At 47.1% G+C, this 14,800-nt stretch overlaps 2 protein-coding genes across 3 annotated transcripts in view; both read left to right on the plus strand.

Annotated features, from left to right (window-relative positions):
• The window catches only part of LOC101682709 (immunoglobulin lambda-1 light chain-like), a 1,123,284-nt gene that overhangs the window by 324,955 nt on the left and 783,529 nt on the right, over positions 1 to 14,800 (plus strand). The gene's annotated exons all lie outside the window — the stretch shown is intronic.
• Positions 1 to 14,800, plus strand: part of LOC101676037 (immunoglobulin lambda variable 4-3) — a 780,698-nt gene that overhangs the window by 819 nt on the left and 765,079 nt on the right. The window lies entirely within an intron of this gene.

The raw sequence follows: 14,800 nt of genomic DNA on the forward strand, positions 1-14,800 counted from the left end.
CCAAATGTTTTAAAACGTCCCTAAATGTCATTTGCATATTCTGAAACACACTGTGATATTATCAGCCGAAGTGATGCTGAAAGAGAAAGAAGAGATTAATGAACTTGACTTCATGGCAGTGAAAACTCTTCAAGTGAAAAAGAAAAAGCAAATGCTGGAAAAAATGAATAAAGTTCAGGGTACTTAGGACAACTTCATGCAGCTTCAAGTACATAATCATAGTAACTGAGGGAGAAAAGGTGGGGCACAGGTGGTTAATAGAAATAAAGAAATAAAACCCAAAATATTCCAAATTTGGTGAAACCTATTAGCCAGTATTTCCAAAAGTTCAACAAACCTCTGACAAGGGAACACAAGAGACAGCACCACACACGTCAGAATGAAATTGCTGCAGACCAGTGATGCAGATGCTGCCACAGCCAGAGAGGAGAGACCAGGTGCTACAGAGGAACCAGCAATGTGCTGGGAACACCTTTCTCATCACAAGCTGTGTGAGCAAGAATACAGGGGAGCAATGGTTTCAAGGTAATAATAGAAAATACCTGTCAACTTTGATGTTCACTGAGGGATAATGTCATTGAAAGGTGAAAACAAAATAAACCTTTCTCAGCCTGTAATCTCACAGAACTGATCATCCTTAGACTCTCAGCACAAGTGACAGTAAGGACACCCCTTGGACAGAAGGAAAGGGTGACAGATCGAAATATGAATCTGTGCAGAGTTATAGTAAGTATCAGATATCAGAACAATATTGATAAAATATAATAAGATTTTATAGGTTCACAAATATAAAATGTAGTCAATTGTTTAAGCAGAAATAAGAACTTATGTAGTGATTTATAATGGATGGAAAAAATATATGACAATGTCAGCAAAATGGATAGGGGAAGAATATCATGGGGATTATATCATGACACATAAGTTAAATATGCCATTAAAACAAAATCATTTGAACTACAAATATAAGAGCTAGTAAAGTGAACTAGTTGTGATTCCCCAGAGACTACAAATCCAAAAGACATGTATCTCATCTACACCTAGATGTGTATTCATATATTAAACACACAGAGAGAGAGAGAGAGAGAGAGAGCACCAGAGCCAGAGAGACAGACAGAAAGTTATGTGAAGAAACTGGTCATGGAGTACTGGGGCAGCAGGTCTGGAAGATGCAGGGAGAACAGAAGAATGGAGACACAGGCAAAGATGATGTTGCAATTCATTAACATGTCAATGAGGTGTTAACAGGAGACAAAAAAAATGAAAAGATAGAAGTCAAACTTCTAGTGATGATATTGGCAACATCTCAGGTCACAAAGACAAGGTTTGAGAATAACCGCAGGCAGGAGAAAACCAACACATGAGGGAACCAGAAGACAGCACAGACACTGCAGCATGAAAGGAAAAATATTTAAAAATGAACAGAGCTAAAAACAATCTGAGGTTTTTGAAGGGGTGGGGGGGTGGGAGGTCGGGGTACCAGGTGGTGGGTATTATAGAGGGCACTGCTTGCATGGAGCACTGGGTGTGGTGCAAAAATAATGAATACTGTTATGCTGAAAATAAATAAAAAATATATTTTTAAAAAATGAACAGAGCTTGCATGAATACTGTTACGCTGAAAAGAAATAAAAAATCTTAAAAAAATGAACAGAGCCTCACTGACTTAGAGAGCAACTTTAGCAATGGAATAGGCTGCAATTGTGTCAGGAAAGGAGAGACAGTGGTGTAGAGAGGATGGGAAAATATATGAAGAATTTTTGGCCTAGATGTTCCAAATCTGATGAAAATTGAAAAGTGACAGCTCAAAAACTCAACAAAGCTGAAGAAAAAGAAATCATTATAATAGTCATTAAAAAAACCTAAACCCAACAAGATCAAACATTTAAGGCAGTGACAAAGAGACAGTCTTAGAAGCAGCCGAGGAAGACACCTGTACTCCAGGAGAAGAAAGAGATCCTCGTGGATTTTGCATTGACAGAAATATCAGTGAGTTAACATCTCTAAGTTACTGAAAGAAGGGGAAAACCTTAATTCTTCATCAAGAAATAGTCCTCAAAATTAAGTCCAAATAATTAATTTTCTCATCTTCAAAAACTGACAAAATTGCTCATTAAATGATCCATGAAACAAGCAAGAAACAAATGGACATCCCTCAGGCAGGAGAAGGTGATTCCAGAAAGAATATGAATCTACAAATCAGAAATGCTAACTACTGGAATAAAAATTAAGATTTTCTCCTTATCTAAACCTCTTTTAAAGATAATTCATTGTCAAAAAAAATTCATTGTGTATAGCAGATATAAAAAATGTATGTAGGAATTTCTAATATAGGTAAAATTGCAGGTATGAAAATCATATTAAATATTCTGAGAGGTAAAAGAAGTATATCATCAGGTTCTTATAGTACATATAATATGGTATAACCTAACCAGAATGTAGACAATTACAAGCCACTGACCATAAGACGGCAAGAACTAGTAGTTCATGAACAAAACAAAAAGAAAAAAACAAAAAACGAAAAACAAAAGAGCAGCATAAAAAATGTTCCATTACTTTTGTTTAAAAAAAGGCAAATGGAAAGAGGGAGCAAAGAACACATGGGGCAAAGAGAAAATAAATCCATGGATGCTCTATTTAAATGATGCTACTGATCACATGCAGGAAATGTGCAACAGACATTGTTGGATTGAGTTTCACAGCAACACCCAAGTACATGCCTCAAATAAGAATCTGAATTCCTACCAATTCTGCCACACAATGTGGGACATGAAACATTCTCAGGGAGAAGATAGAAAATCTGGGAAGATGAATTGAGCCAGAAAAAATAATTAGGATGGAACATTTTTTGCTATGTATTTTACACACAAGAGAAAAGAAGACATATTCACAGAGCACATTGCATGAGAATAGTTAGCAGAAATATCCTCACATTCCCCTTCTCACTCGAGCCTTTAAGATTTTCAAACGCACAGTGACAAGAGTTCCCCTATGGAGCCCAGAGGTGACACCTCTCCATATGAACCAGATCCGTGAAGGCCACACAGAAGCAGAGATTCTCTCTAGCAGCCTGAAAAGGTGCATTCTCTTGCGGACCAGAGAGGGCATAAGAGAGGTTTGGGTGGCCAGACTCAGCAGCAGACTGAGTAGGCAGAAATCTGAGGTCCCCACCATGGCCTGGACCCTAACAAGATGCCTCCTCCTCACTGTCTCCCCCTCTTCATTCTTCCAGGTGCTGCCCCCAGGCCCTGACACAAGCTAACCCCCATAGGACTCTGCACATGACCCTGTCCCTGAGCTCTGCCCAGGAGATGCTGCAGGGGTGGGACCCTTGAAAATGAGTCCCACAGGCTCCTGAAGCTACAGAACTGATGGTCCCCTATACTAATCAGCTATCTCCAGTAGTGTGGCCATGAGATTCCATCATTCCCACCTGCTTGGGAGAGAGAAAAAAAAGCAATAATACAGAGAAGAGCCAGCAGGCCCCAGGCCAGGACCCACCATGGCCAAACAGCCTCCACTGTCCCCACAGATTCTCCAGCCCTAATCTGGGATACAAGCATTCTGACCATCTTCATGTACAGGCTGAGGGGCTCCTTTAGAGACCAGCCAGTTTGGAGATGGCAGTGAGTCTGGCGACACAAGCCCTGTGGCCAGGCCTGGCCTCAGCCTCCTGCCTGCACTGGTCAAGCTCTGCCCCACAGAGCCCAGGGTCTGAATCCAGCACACCTGAACTCCCCTCCTGGACTCACTCCCACTTCTCTTTTCCTGGGAAGCTAGCCTCTCTAGGCACTAGCTTCAGCAGCTAGGAATGGGGAAGCTTATACTTAAGTAAGAAACACTGTTCTTTTCACATCAAATGGTACATAACATTGTAAGAGTCTTATTAATTAGAGGGACTCCATGTGATATCAGCCAGATGACCTTGGAGTTGGAGTCTCCTGTCTTCCTCTGTGGGAATCCAAGGAAAAGTTTTCAACTGCCCTGTGACCTACATCATGAGCAAATGGATCCAAGTCTAATGAGCAGCTTCTCAGATCCACAAAACCAAAACTAGGCTACTTTACAGATCCTCCCACAAGAAATTCCATATGTAGGCTGGAATAACACTAATAGTAGTAAATACAGCATTAATAGAGTAAAATAAAGATTTGCCTGCTCACCTGAACTTAGTAACAGAAGCGTTATCTATTGGTCTGATGACCCAACAATAGGGATGCAGGAAACATCGGTCCTGATTCCTACACAGGAACCCGGTGGCTGTGGGACATCACACAGGATTGTCTGGACACTGACCCTTTACAAATGCACTCCACTGCACCCTGCACTCTCCTTTCTGAAACAGGACAGAGGGCTAGGCCAGAGCATTTCAACCCTGGGACAAGTACAGGAATTGCACCTGCCCTGCCTCCTGCACCGTGCTTCTGACCTTTTGTGCTGGTCTGGGCAGGGCAGTGGGCAGGTGCAATTCCTGTACTTGCCCCCAGGCCCTGACACAAGCTGCCTGTGGGAGGTTGAAAACCCTGGTCCAGACCCCTTCTCAGGTGACAGGTGCTCTGGGTTGCAGGAGGGAAGCTCCTGGTCTGAGTCCTCCTCCACCAGCAGGGGGCAGCAGAACCGCATCAGGAGTGGTAGGACAGAGGCTGTGGCTGCCCAGGGTGAGCCTCCCAAGGACAGGAGGCCCAGGGGTGTGCAGGGGTCCAGGGTCAGTCCTCATAGGCTGTGAGGATGATCCATCCTGTCTCCTCAGACTGCAAGGACCTTATTCTGAAGGTCAGACACACACAATGTTATCCAGGACACTGACAGGAGTCCTGACACAGTTAAGTATTTCACCTGGAAATTCCAGGCCCTTACTACTCCACTTGAGGTCCCAGGGAGCTGACCTTTCTGTGCTGGGCACGTCCAGAGATGCCCTGATCCCCTCCCTCTGCCTCTCCTGCCCCACCTCCAAGCAGACTCAGACCTGGGGCTGCAGCTTCCCTGCTCACGAGTGTCTCAGGGGATGCAAGGTTGGACACTCGGAGACACTGGTCCCTAAAAGGAGGTTCTGCAGTCTCTGGAGACTATCTCCAGAGTGAAGTGACTCCCACGGCCTCAGGCCACATCTCTTGTCCCTGTGCTGTCCTTGCTTCAGTGACAGAACCCAGTTCCCTACATTCAGTGACTGTCAATTCTTGCTCAAGCACTGGGTCTGTCCCTGACACAGAGTGTACCCTGGGGATACTGAGGCACAGCATCTATAACCTGCCCCAGGAACTCTCCCTTGGCAAAGACTCCCACAACACCTCAGTGGTTTCCTAAAACTTCATGTGCACCTGGCAAGGGAGGAATTTTGTTCATGTTCTGGTGTTCACCAATATAAACCAGGAGTAGGGCACACACTGACCTATGATCCTCTAGTACCGACAGAGGAAACATTCTATGATGGGTTTAGAAAATGCAGACAGACTCCACCTTACAGCTCTGTTGTGACCATGCCTGTCCAGGAGCCAGGTCAGGAAAGAGACATAGATTTTGGATCCCAGACTATAGCGACAGAGGGAGGAGAATCCCCTGGGTTGAGGGTGGGATTGAAGGGGCTGTCCCTCCCATCTCTGTGTCCCTTGGAGCTCAGCCCATTTCTAAAACCACAAGGCTTCTCATCAGCAGCCCCAGCCCCAGAGTTCTGGCTGATTTGCATAACCAGCAGGTGTCTGCAGCAAGGGTAATTAAGATAACTGGGAGGAAGCATTCCTAGCCTTGAGCCTCAGGGACCAGCACCATGGCCTGACTCCTCTCCTCCTCAGATTCCTGGATCGCTGCACAGGTGCTGAGCCCAGACTCACACCCACCTCAGTCCTGGGTTCTGGGACACTCCTGGCCCTGACTCTGAGCTCAGCAGTAGACTGCCACTCGGGGCAAGGTCTCAAGACCCTCTTGTGGGATGAAGGGCTAGTGGAGTATAATCTCTCCCCACTGTGTTTGTTGGCTCCATGTGACCCCTGAAGGGGTCGCACATGCACCCACTGGGCCCACACATGCACCCACTCCTGCACCTGCCCAGGGAAAAGGGAGGAATGGTTCTCATTTGTTCAAGGGCTCCATCCACCAGGCAGGCCCATGGGGCCCAGGAACAAAGAGGACAGCAGGGTGGGAATAGCCTAGAGAATCCCTGGAACTTAAACCAGGCTGGTGGGTATATACAGGGGATCACACCTTGCCAGGAACCTCACCTTTCATTTTCTCTCTTGCAGGCTCCATGGCCTCCTACATGCTGAGTGAACCTCTCTCGATGTCAGTGAACCTAGAACAGATAGCCAGGATCACCTGTGGGAGAAACGACATTGGAAAAGTGTTTACTGGTACCAGCAGAAGCCAGGCCAGGCTCCCATTCTGATTATCTATGAAGATAGCAACTGGCCCTCAGGGATCCCTGACCAGTTCTTGGGTACCAATACAGGGAACACAGCCACCCTGACCATCAGCAGGGCCTGGGCTGAGGATGAGGCTATTACTGTCAGGTGTGGGACAGCAGTGCTGATGCTCACAGTGACACAGGCAGACAGGCAAGTGAGACACAAACCCCTTTCCCATCTCTGTCAAGCTCTCCTCCAGCCCCAGAAGGCCTGGGCATACAGCAGTGAGCAGCTCTGGCCCAGGCCCCCTCATCTGAGATCCCTAGACCTCCCTCCCCATCCATCCCTCCAGGCAGCTCTACATAGGGGAGATCAGGAGAGCATTTGCAGCTGACAGCACTAGATGGCCTGCTTCTCTGGGCCTGGCTGTCAACAGCAGACAGAGGGCCTGGGTAGAAAAAAGATACAGCAAGACTTTTGTCCAGTGGTCATGATCCCATCATTTCCATGTGGTTGGTTGTGGCCTAGGGCTCTCCCGACTGATCAGAGCTAGGCTTCAAATTGCCACAGCTCAGCTGAGTTCCTGATGCTCTGGGGACATGAGAGGACAATCCTCTACCAGAGTGGAATAGACGGGTACAGTAGACATTGAGGGGTCACTCTCATCCCCTCTTCTGGGCTCACACAGGCACCCACAGCTTCCTAGAGCCCTGGGCTGCCACAGGGGAGCTCCTCACTAGAAAGTGCTGCTAGTTCAGAAATCTGCTTCCCCAAGTTTCTGTCCCTTCTCAGAGAGGTTCAGATGAATGATCTCCAGAGGCCCAGAGCCCAAAGCCCTGCCTCTGGCTCAGACTTCCTGAAAGGTCCCAGTTGGAGAGCTGCCTACAGGAAGGTGACTTGTCTGATGGCTCATTCCCTGTGGGTCGCTCTCCTTCTGCCCAGATGGATATCCTTCTCCCTCCAGGTTTTTACACATGCACTTCCCTATCTCAAAGTCTGCTTCTAGGAACCCAATCTGAGATGGCCAGCATCATGGAAACAGTCCTCAGGGAACAGAGGAGGCCACCATATATATCCACAAGGTTGGGGTCTCTCCCCCAAATCACAAGGTGCATGTCCAGTCTCCATCAGATGAGATCCTTCTTTTTATTTATATACTAGGAAAAAAGAAGCAGAGACAGTAGGTGCTCTGGGTTCTGACAGACAGTTGGAGGGTCACATCTATCCTGATGGTGAATGAGGGACACTGGGACAGTTGCCTCCTCCTACAGAGTGGCTAGTAGATACTCAACCATGGGAGTGAGACACACAAGGGGTTCTACCTCACTTCTACCCACCACATCATCCTGCACAAGGAGACTTATTTACATGCACCCTACCCAGAAATATGGACAAAAAGCAATTTTATGAAATGTAGTCCAGTCTTTCAATGCTGATGTATAAGAACTCACCAGAGTCCCACCTTGAAATCAGCATGAAACCACATAAAATCAACTAGACACACACAAACGATAGTCTGCAAATAAAGGAAATATCAGTAACCTTGCTTCCACTTGATAATATGCAACTATCCCATGACAACCACAAATACGTACTTTTGCCCATAAGAGGATACAAAATAAACTTTTGCCTGATGGGATATTTATTTTTGTCCCATATGAGTTGATATCCTAAACGTCAACATTGAGATAGATCGTTTCCAACCATTAACATACCTGATGTTAGATTTAGTGAGATTTTCCACTTAGACTTGTTGCCTAGACCCCAACCTTTGAAGCTTAGTGAGCACACAGTCCCAGGGGGCAGGGGAGGGGTTGCTCCCCAAGATGCAGATGCAGCTGCACCAGGACTGTGTGGGGCCCAGGCATCTGCAGGTGGGACTGCTTCCAGCTCAGCCTATAATGCTGGTCCTTCGAGGACCCCACTCTGAATGGCTTCACCCCTGCTCTGCTGCTGCTCCCAGCTCAGGTGAGAGGCCCACAGGGAAGCACAGTGGGAGGCATAGGTGCCCCACTCTCCCTCCCACTCAGGGTCCGTGGGGTCAGGGCCCTGCACTCACCATGTCCATATGGCCCCCTCCCCTTCACAGGGCTGTGACAGTCACTTCTGACTCACCCTGTCTTCCTCTAGCACATTTTCGTCTCCTCTCTTATAAGCTAGGTGCCTCCCCTGACCTGAGGCCAACTCCCTCCATGTCAGTGGCCCTAATCTGGCCCAAGAACCTTGCTCTGGGGATGAGCTCAGGAGTGAAACTGTCTCTAGGTACCTGCAGAAGCCATGACAGGTCCCCCAGATGGTATATATACAGATATGAGCAACCATCCGGGGCTGATTCTAAGGATGGAACATAGGTAAATGGCCCCTGAGCATGACCAGGACTGAGAGCCAGGACTAGGCTGACCATTGCTGTGCTACTTAATATGAAATTGGGAGTGCCTGGCAGTGACTCAGGTGACATAAAGAATGGAGGATGGGACATGAACCATCCTGCCATGGTCTGACTCTCACTCTCACCTGTCCTCTGGAGAGGCTGCTGGCCAGCCCTAAGAGCATGAGTCCTTCCTAGTCCTGGCCTGGACCCTGAAAGGGGGAAACCCCAGCAAGCTCTCTGTCCTCAGATCCATGTTAACCTTACAGAACAGTGGCAGAATTGGGGGGAGGGGTCTTTTCTGTGAACACTATACTCAGGTTTCACAGTAGATAATATACATTTAAGGTATCATTATATATCACATAGGCCCCAGATGTAATCACATGCTACCCAGGTGGGGAGACTGCTGTATCAGAATGCATACTCCTGTGGGAATTTCCCTTTCCCTTGGGTACAAGCAGCCTGAATGGGACCCAGGTTCTCTGTGTCCCCTTGGCTTCCTGAATGACGTTTCCCCACAACCTGAAGGGCTGCCCAAGGCTTACTGAGGAAGAGACCAGGCCCTTACTGCTCCAGGCTCTTCCCTTCTTTGGGTTTTACAGAAACTGAAAAGGAAGAGCAGACACCACCTTGGGGCTCACCTGGAGACCTTCTAGCACCACTGTCCACCCACTGCCCCAAGTCACCCGCACCAGAGAAGTATGACCCTTAGCTGTGGTCTGACCCACATGGACTCACTCCCACACCCATGTGACCGTGTGTGGTGGTCCCAACTGCATTAGGGCCTCACTATGGTTCTGATCAGAAAGTTCTTTTCCATTATTTGAAGAAATTTGTATCATAAGTTCAATTTCTCTCCATAATGCTTTGACTTGTGATCTTGAAATTGATTTTTAGAGTAATTGCATTAGATCAAAGGAACAGATAAGGAATTTATTAAGAAGGAAGACCAGAAGCTTCCCTCATTTCCACCCTGGCTTGTGTTAGAAGGATACCTTCCTGGGAGTGGGAGACACAGGAATGAAATCATTTTCTCCTTACAAAAGAATGGTGAGGACAATTAGAATCTTTCATCTATAATTTACTTAATGACCTGGATCAGAAACCAGGATCTTTGGTGGAAATCCCTATGACCAAAATAATCATCCCAGGAATTTTTCAGGTGAAAGGATCATGAAAAGGTTTCTCTAGAGAATCACAATCTGGAGATTCCCACCAGAGGCTTCTTCATCAACAAGACAATGAATAGCCCTGCACCACTTTCCCTGATCAACAGGGGGTCACTATCACCAAGTGTAGCAGCACCCCCCAGGCAGTTGGAAGAACTGAGAGCATAAGGGGTCTCTTTCAGGCTGAGGTTGTCCCTCATTCCCTCTCAGTCTGAGCAGCATTCCTCACCTGGTGCAGGGGAGGCTGCTGCCTTGCACCAGCCAGCTTCTGCTCTCTCTCTCCCTCTCTAGGAACAGGGGACCTGCACTCCTCTCCCTGCCCTCCCTTCTCTATCAGGTGCACTCCTCCCTCACGCTGCTGCTCAGCTCAGCCAGTCTGTGGACATTATGGAAAGCAGGGACAGGTCATCCACAAGGGACAAGACAGAGGGACTAGACCAGAGGAACGTGTTGCCTCATAGTCACCCTGTGCCTGCAGTTGGATAAGACTGGAGGGGAGGAAGAGCAACTTATACCCTGAGTGTCCTCAGCCTCCACGTGACCTAAGGCAAAATGGGGCTGGTCTGAACCCACGCTGTGTCAAACCTGTCCCCACCTCAGCAGCTTCCTCCTAGAGGGCCTCTATGTGCCCAGCTGCCCCAAGAACTTGGTTTTTTACCAAATTACCGCTTATCACACCTGACACTCCCTCCGTGCCCAGAATGCTCACCTTAGGAGAAAAGTCCACATGAGCCCTGAACTGGGTTGGAATCCCAGGACCCTAAGTTTCCCCACCTTCCTTCAGATTCTCTACTACTACCATCCCCAAGGGCACTGATTAGACTCTTCCCACACATATCTCACTTCTTCTTTCTTCTTCTTGACCTGAGAGCAGCTCAAGGACTCCCTTTTCAGGATGGGCTCTGACCTCTGATCATGGAGCAGCCTGCCTGTTCAGTTGTGTCTCATCTCTGGATCCATGTTCTCCAGCACAGAACTCACCACTGATGCTTTGGTCCCCATTCCGCCAGGAAGGCTTGTCCACTGCAAGAACACACTGATGAATAACAGAGACATGAAGAGTGGAGCCTACTTTCCTCACAAAAAGAAGTCTGAAGTAAGAAGGTGGTTGTCTTCAGGGGTATCACCCATTCCATGAGCGACCACAGTCTCACTAGTGTTCCCTCCTCTTATCCCTACAATGTTGGTTTTGCTTCCATTCATACTTATGATGCACCCCAGGGAGTGCTCGGCTCCAGCTCTACCCCATGTTCCTTAGGAAAGGTGCTGCTGAGTCCCACCTACCTCCCTTTTTCCTGACGGCAAGCTTCGCAAGAATATCTACTCCTTAAATCCATGGTCTACCCTGGGCCACATGGTCAAGCCTGACTGCCAGGGACCTAACAAAAGCAAGCTTCTGACTTTCAATCAAATGGGGTGACAATGTACATATAGAAAGGTGTCTAGTCTCCCACCTGGGTCTGCACACCAGTGTGTCTACTATTGGGCCTCATCCCCAAGATAGAAAGTTCTGAGAGCAGACCATGTCTTCTTCAGATCAACACATGAAGGGGAATGTGCAAGACTAAGTGGGTGAGAATACATGGTTTTTAGGATGTTATCTTATCTCTCTCTTTGAGGAATGAGCTGCCATTGCCCTATGCAGGTACTGCATGCACAACAGCCCTTGAGTTCTGTGTGCTCTAGTGCCAAGCCCTAGGACCACCTGGGTAACCTCCACCACCCCAGAGACATCTATGGGGATGTGTCAGGAGGGCCTTGCCTCTTCAGTCTCTAATAGGACTCTTCATGATGCATCTGAGCCTGTCATGGCTGGTCTATGGCTGGCATGGGCTCACAGCAGATAGGGTATCCTCCCTTCTGGTCAGTACTTCATGGATTATGGAATCACGATTTGATCAGCAAATTCTGAATCTGAACCTGGACCGGGGTTGTACCTCCAGCACCCAGTGTGGAACAGTCACCAGGGAGCAGTAGAGATCACCTGGGAAAGCCACCTGGATGTGGGGAGGGTCTTGGCATCAGGGGCTCTAATATGCAGGAACTAGTATCAGGACCTATCACCTGAAGGAAAGGTGTCCATTTCCTAGAGAATCTTACTTCACACTGATTTCCAAATCCTGCTGGCTCCCTTAGATTAGTCTTTTCTGGATTTTCTTACTCTTCTGGCATAGACACTACAACTGTATTCCACCAGCCCATGGCAAAACAGTTACTGTCCAACATTTTTCTAGCAATATTCTATATGAGCCTGTCAGCACATTGGGGACCCTGAGGCACAGCATCTCTGTAGTGCCCCAGCAACTCACATCAAGGACAGAACCTTGCAGAATGGCAGGGACTCCTGGAATACAGTATATGCCCTTGGTACAGGTGACATTTTAAAGGGCTCTGCCTCTCAGAATCTTGGGTTAGGATGCTACCCTTATCTTTGCCTTCTCATTTCACCTGTAGAACAGGTTCATAAAAATCACACTGATCTCATTTCTGAGTGCTGCTATGACCAGACCTACCCAGGAAACAAGGCAGGACATAGTCAAGGGTAGAGGTATCTTCCCCAGATATGGGAACAACAGTTGAAGGAAGATATCTTGGGCTAATGGTTGGGTCTTCAGATGCTTCCCCCCTCTTCTGTGTGCCCCTTGGTGCTGAGCTCTTCTCTGAAACCACAAAGCTTCTCATCAGCAGCCCCTGGGGTCTGGCTGATTTGCAAAACCAGCAGGTGTCTCCAACAAATGAATAAAGGTGGTCTCTGTGGAAAACATGCCAACTGGGGCCCTGAGGAGGAGAACTGGGCTACCTCTACCACAGCCTGAACCCCTGTCCTCCTCAGCCTCCTGTCTCTCTGCAGAGATACTAAACCCATGCTCACAGACCTCCAGCCCCTCTGATGTGGGAAAAGCCCACCACGCATAGCCCCTTGCTGAGCTCAGAAGATACTAAACCCATGCTCACAGACCTCCAGCCCCTCTGATGTGGGAAAAGCCTGGACCTGATTCTGAGCTCAGCAAGGGGCTATGCGTGGTGGGCAGGATACTCATGATCTTCCTGCAGCATAAGGGAGCCATGGACTAAAGCCAAAAGGACTATGATCACAGGCTTTCCATGACCTTTGAGGGACTAACCGTACCAAGAGAAAAGAGGTGGGGAGTTCCATTAGATCACAGGCTCCATTCTCCCTGTCAGACCCATGGGCCCCGGGGACTGATATTGGGGTGAATGGACACCCTGTGTTCCCACAGAATCCTTGGAGCTCACTCTAGGGTAGGCAGCTAGGAGAATCTCGTGGGACTGGGCCTGTGTATTCCAATTCGCCTCTCATATTTTCCCTTCCAGGATCCATGGCCTCCTACTTGCTGATGAGCCTCTGTCAGTGCTTTTGAACCTGGGACAGAGAGATAGAATCACCTGTGGTGGAAACAATATTGGAAGGAAAGATGGTCAGTGGTACCAACAAAGCTGGTCCAGGACCCCCTGCAGATTATCTATGGTGATAGCAACTGGGACTAAGGCATCCCTGACGGATTCTCCAGCTCCGGCTTGGGAACATGGTCATCCTGCCCATCAGTGGGGCCATGGCGGAGGATGAGGCTGAATATTACTGTCACTCATTCGACCACAGTGGTAATGCTCACAGTGACACAGGCAGACAGGGAAGTGAGACACAAACCCCCTCCCCATCAGTGTCACATTCTCCTCCAGCCCCAGGAGGCCTGTGCACAAGGCACTGAGCAGTCTGATCCAAGTCCCCACATCTGAAATCCCCTGAGGTCCCACTCCACCCAGCCCACCAGGCAGTCTCTACACAGGGTGGATCACAGAGAAAATGAGCACAGGTATTAAAACTATGTTTCACCTGGGACTGGACTGAAAGAATAACTGAACAGGTTAGAAGAAGATATGGAGGATTTTTAAGGATCAACATTTTTTACATATTCAAAATTACATATTCAAAAATACACAGGGTGAGATTATCAGCAGATTTGATGCTACAACAACAGATTAGTGAACATGAATACATGGCAATAAAAAGTATTAAACCCGAAACAGAGAACAGCTGGAAAAAATGAATAAGACCTCTGTGCCTAAGATAACTTCTTGCAATGTAAACTGTGTGATTGGAGTAGCTATGGCAGAGAAGGTAGGGAACAGATGGTTAATAAAAAAATATTTCTAGAAATAATAGCCAAAAATATTAAAATTTGGTGAACACATAAATCAGTATATCCAAGAAGTTCAATGAAGCTCAGGCATAGGGAACATGAGAGACAGCACAGCACACATCATACTGTAATTGCTACAAACAGGTGGTGCAGACACTCTCCCAACCAGACAGGAGACTTGCATTCCCTATTGTGGAACCAGCGTTGTGCTAGGAGCACATTTCTCATTGCAAGCTGTGTGAGCAAGAGTACAGAGCAAGGTCTGAGAGAACAGCAAGGTCTGAAAATACTAAAAGAAGAAAACCTATAAGCCTGGTTCTGTACCCAGGGGTAATGTCATTGAAAAATGAAAACAAAATAAAACTTTTCAGACTGCAAGTCCCACAGAACTGATCACCTGCACATTTTCCCTACAAGTAGTAGTAAATGATGCCCGCTAGAAACAATGACAGAGAGAAATGTAAATCTATGAAAAGATATAAAATGATCATATATCAGAACAATACTGATAAATAGAAATAAATTATAGCTTAATGTCTGTAAAATGTAGTCAACTATTTAAGCAGATATAATAGCAGTATGTTTTGATTTATTCTGGTTGTAAAAACTTAAAAGTGACAGGAAAAGAAAAATCTTGTCATCACATTCTCATCGTACCTAAGGATGACTTTGGGCCATGAAGTACTTTGATAAGTTAGGAAGTGAGGATTTCCACCCTGAAATAAGACATTAAAATCAAAAGATTTGAACCACGAGGAGTAA

Source organism: Mustela putorius, unplaced genomic scaffold (genome assembly GCF_011764305.1).
Source record: "Mustela putorius furo isolate JIRA1106 unplaced genomic scaffold, ASM1176430v1.1 tig00003858_pilon_pilon_pilon, whole genome shotgun sequence".
NCBI lineage: Eukaryota > Metazoa > Chordata > Mammalia > Carnivora > Mustelidae > Mustela > Mustela putorius.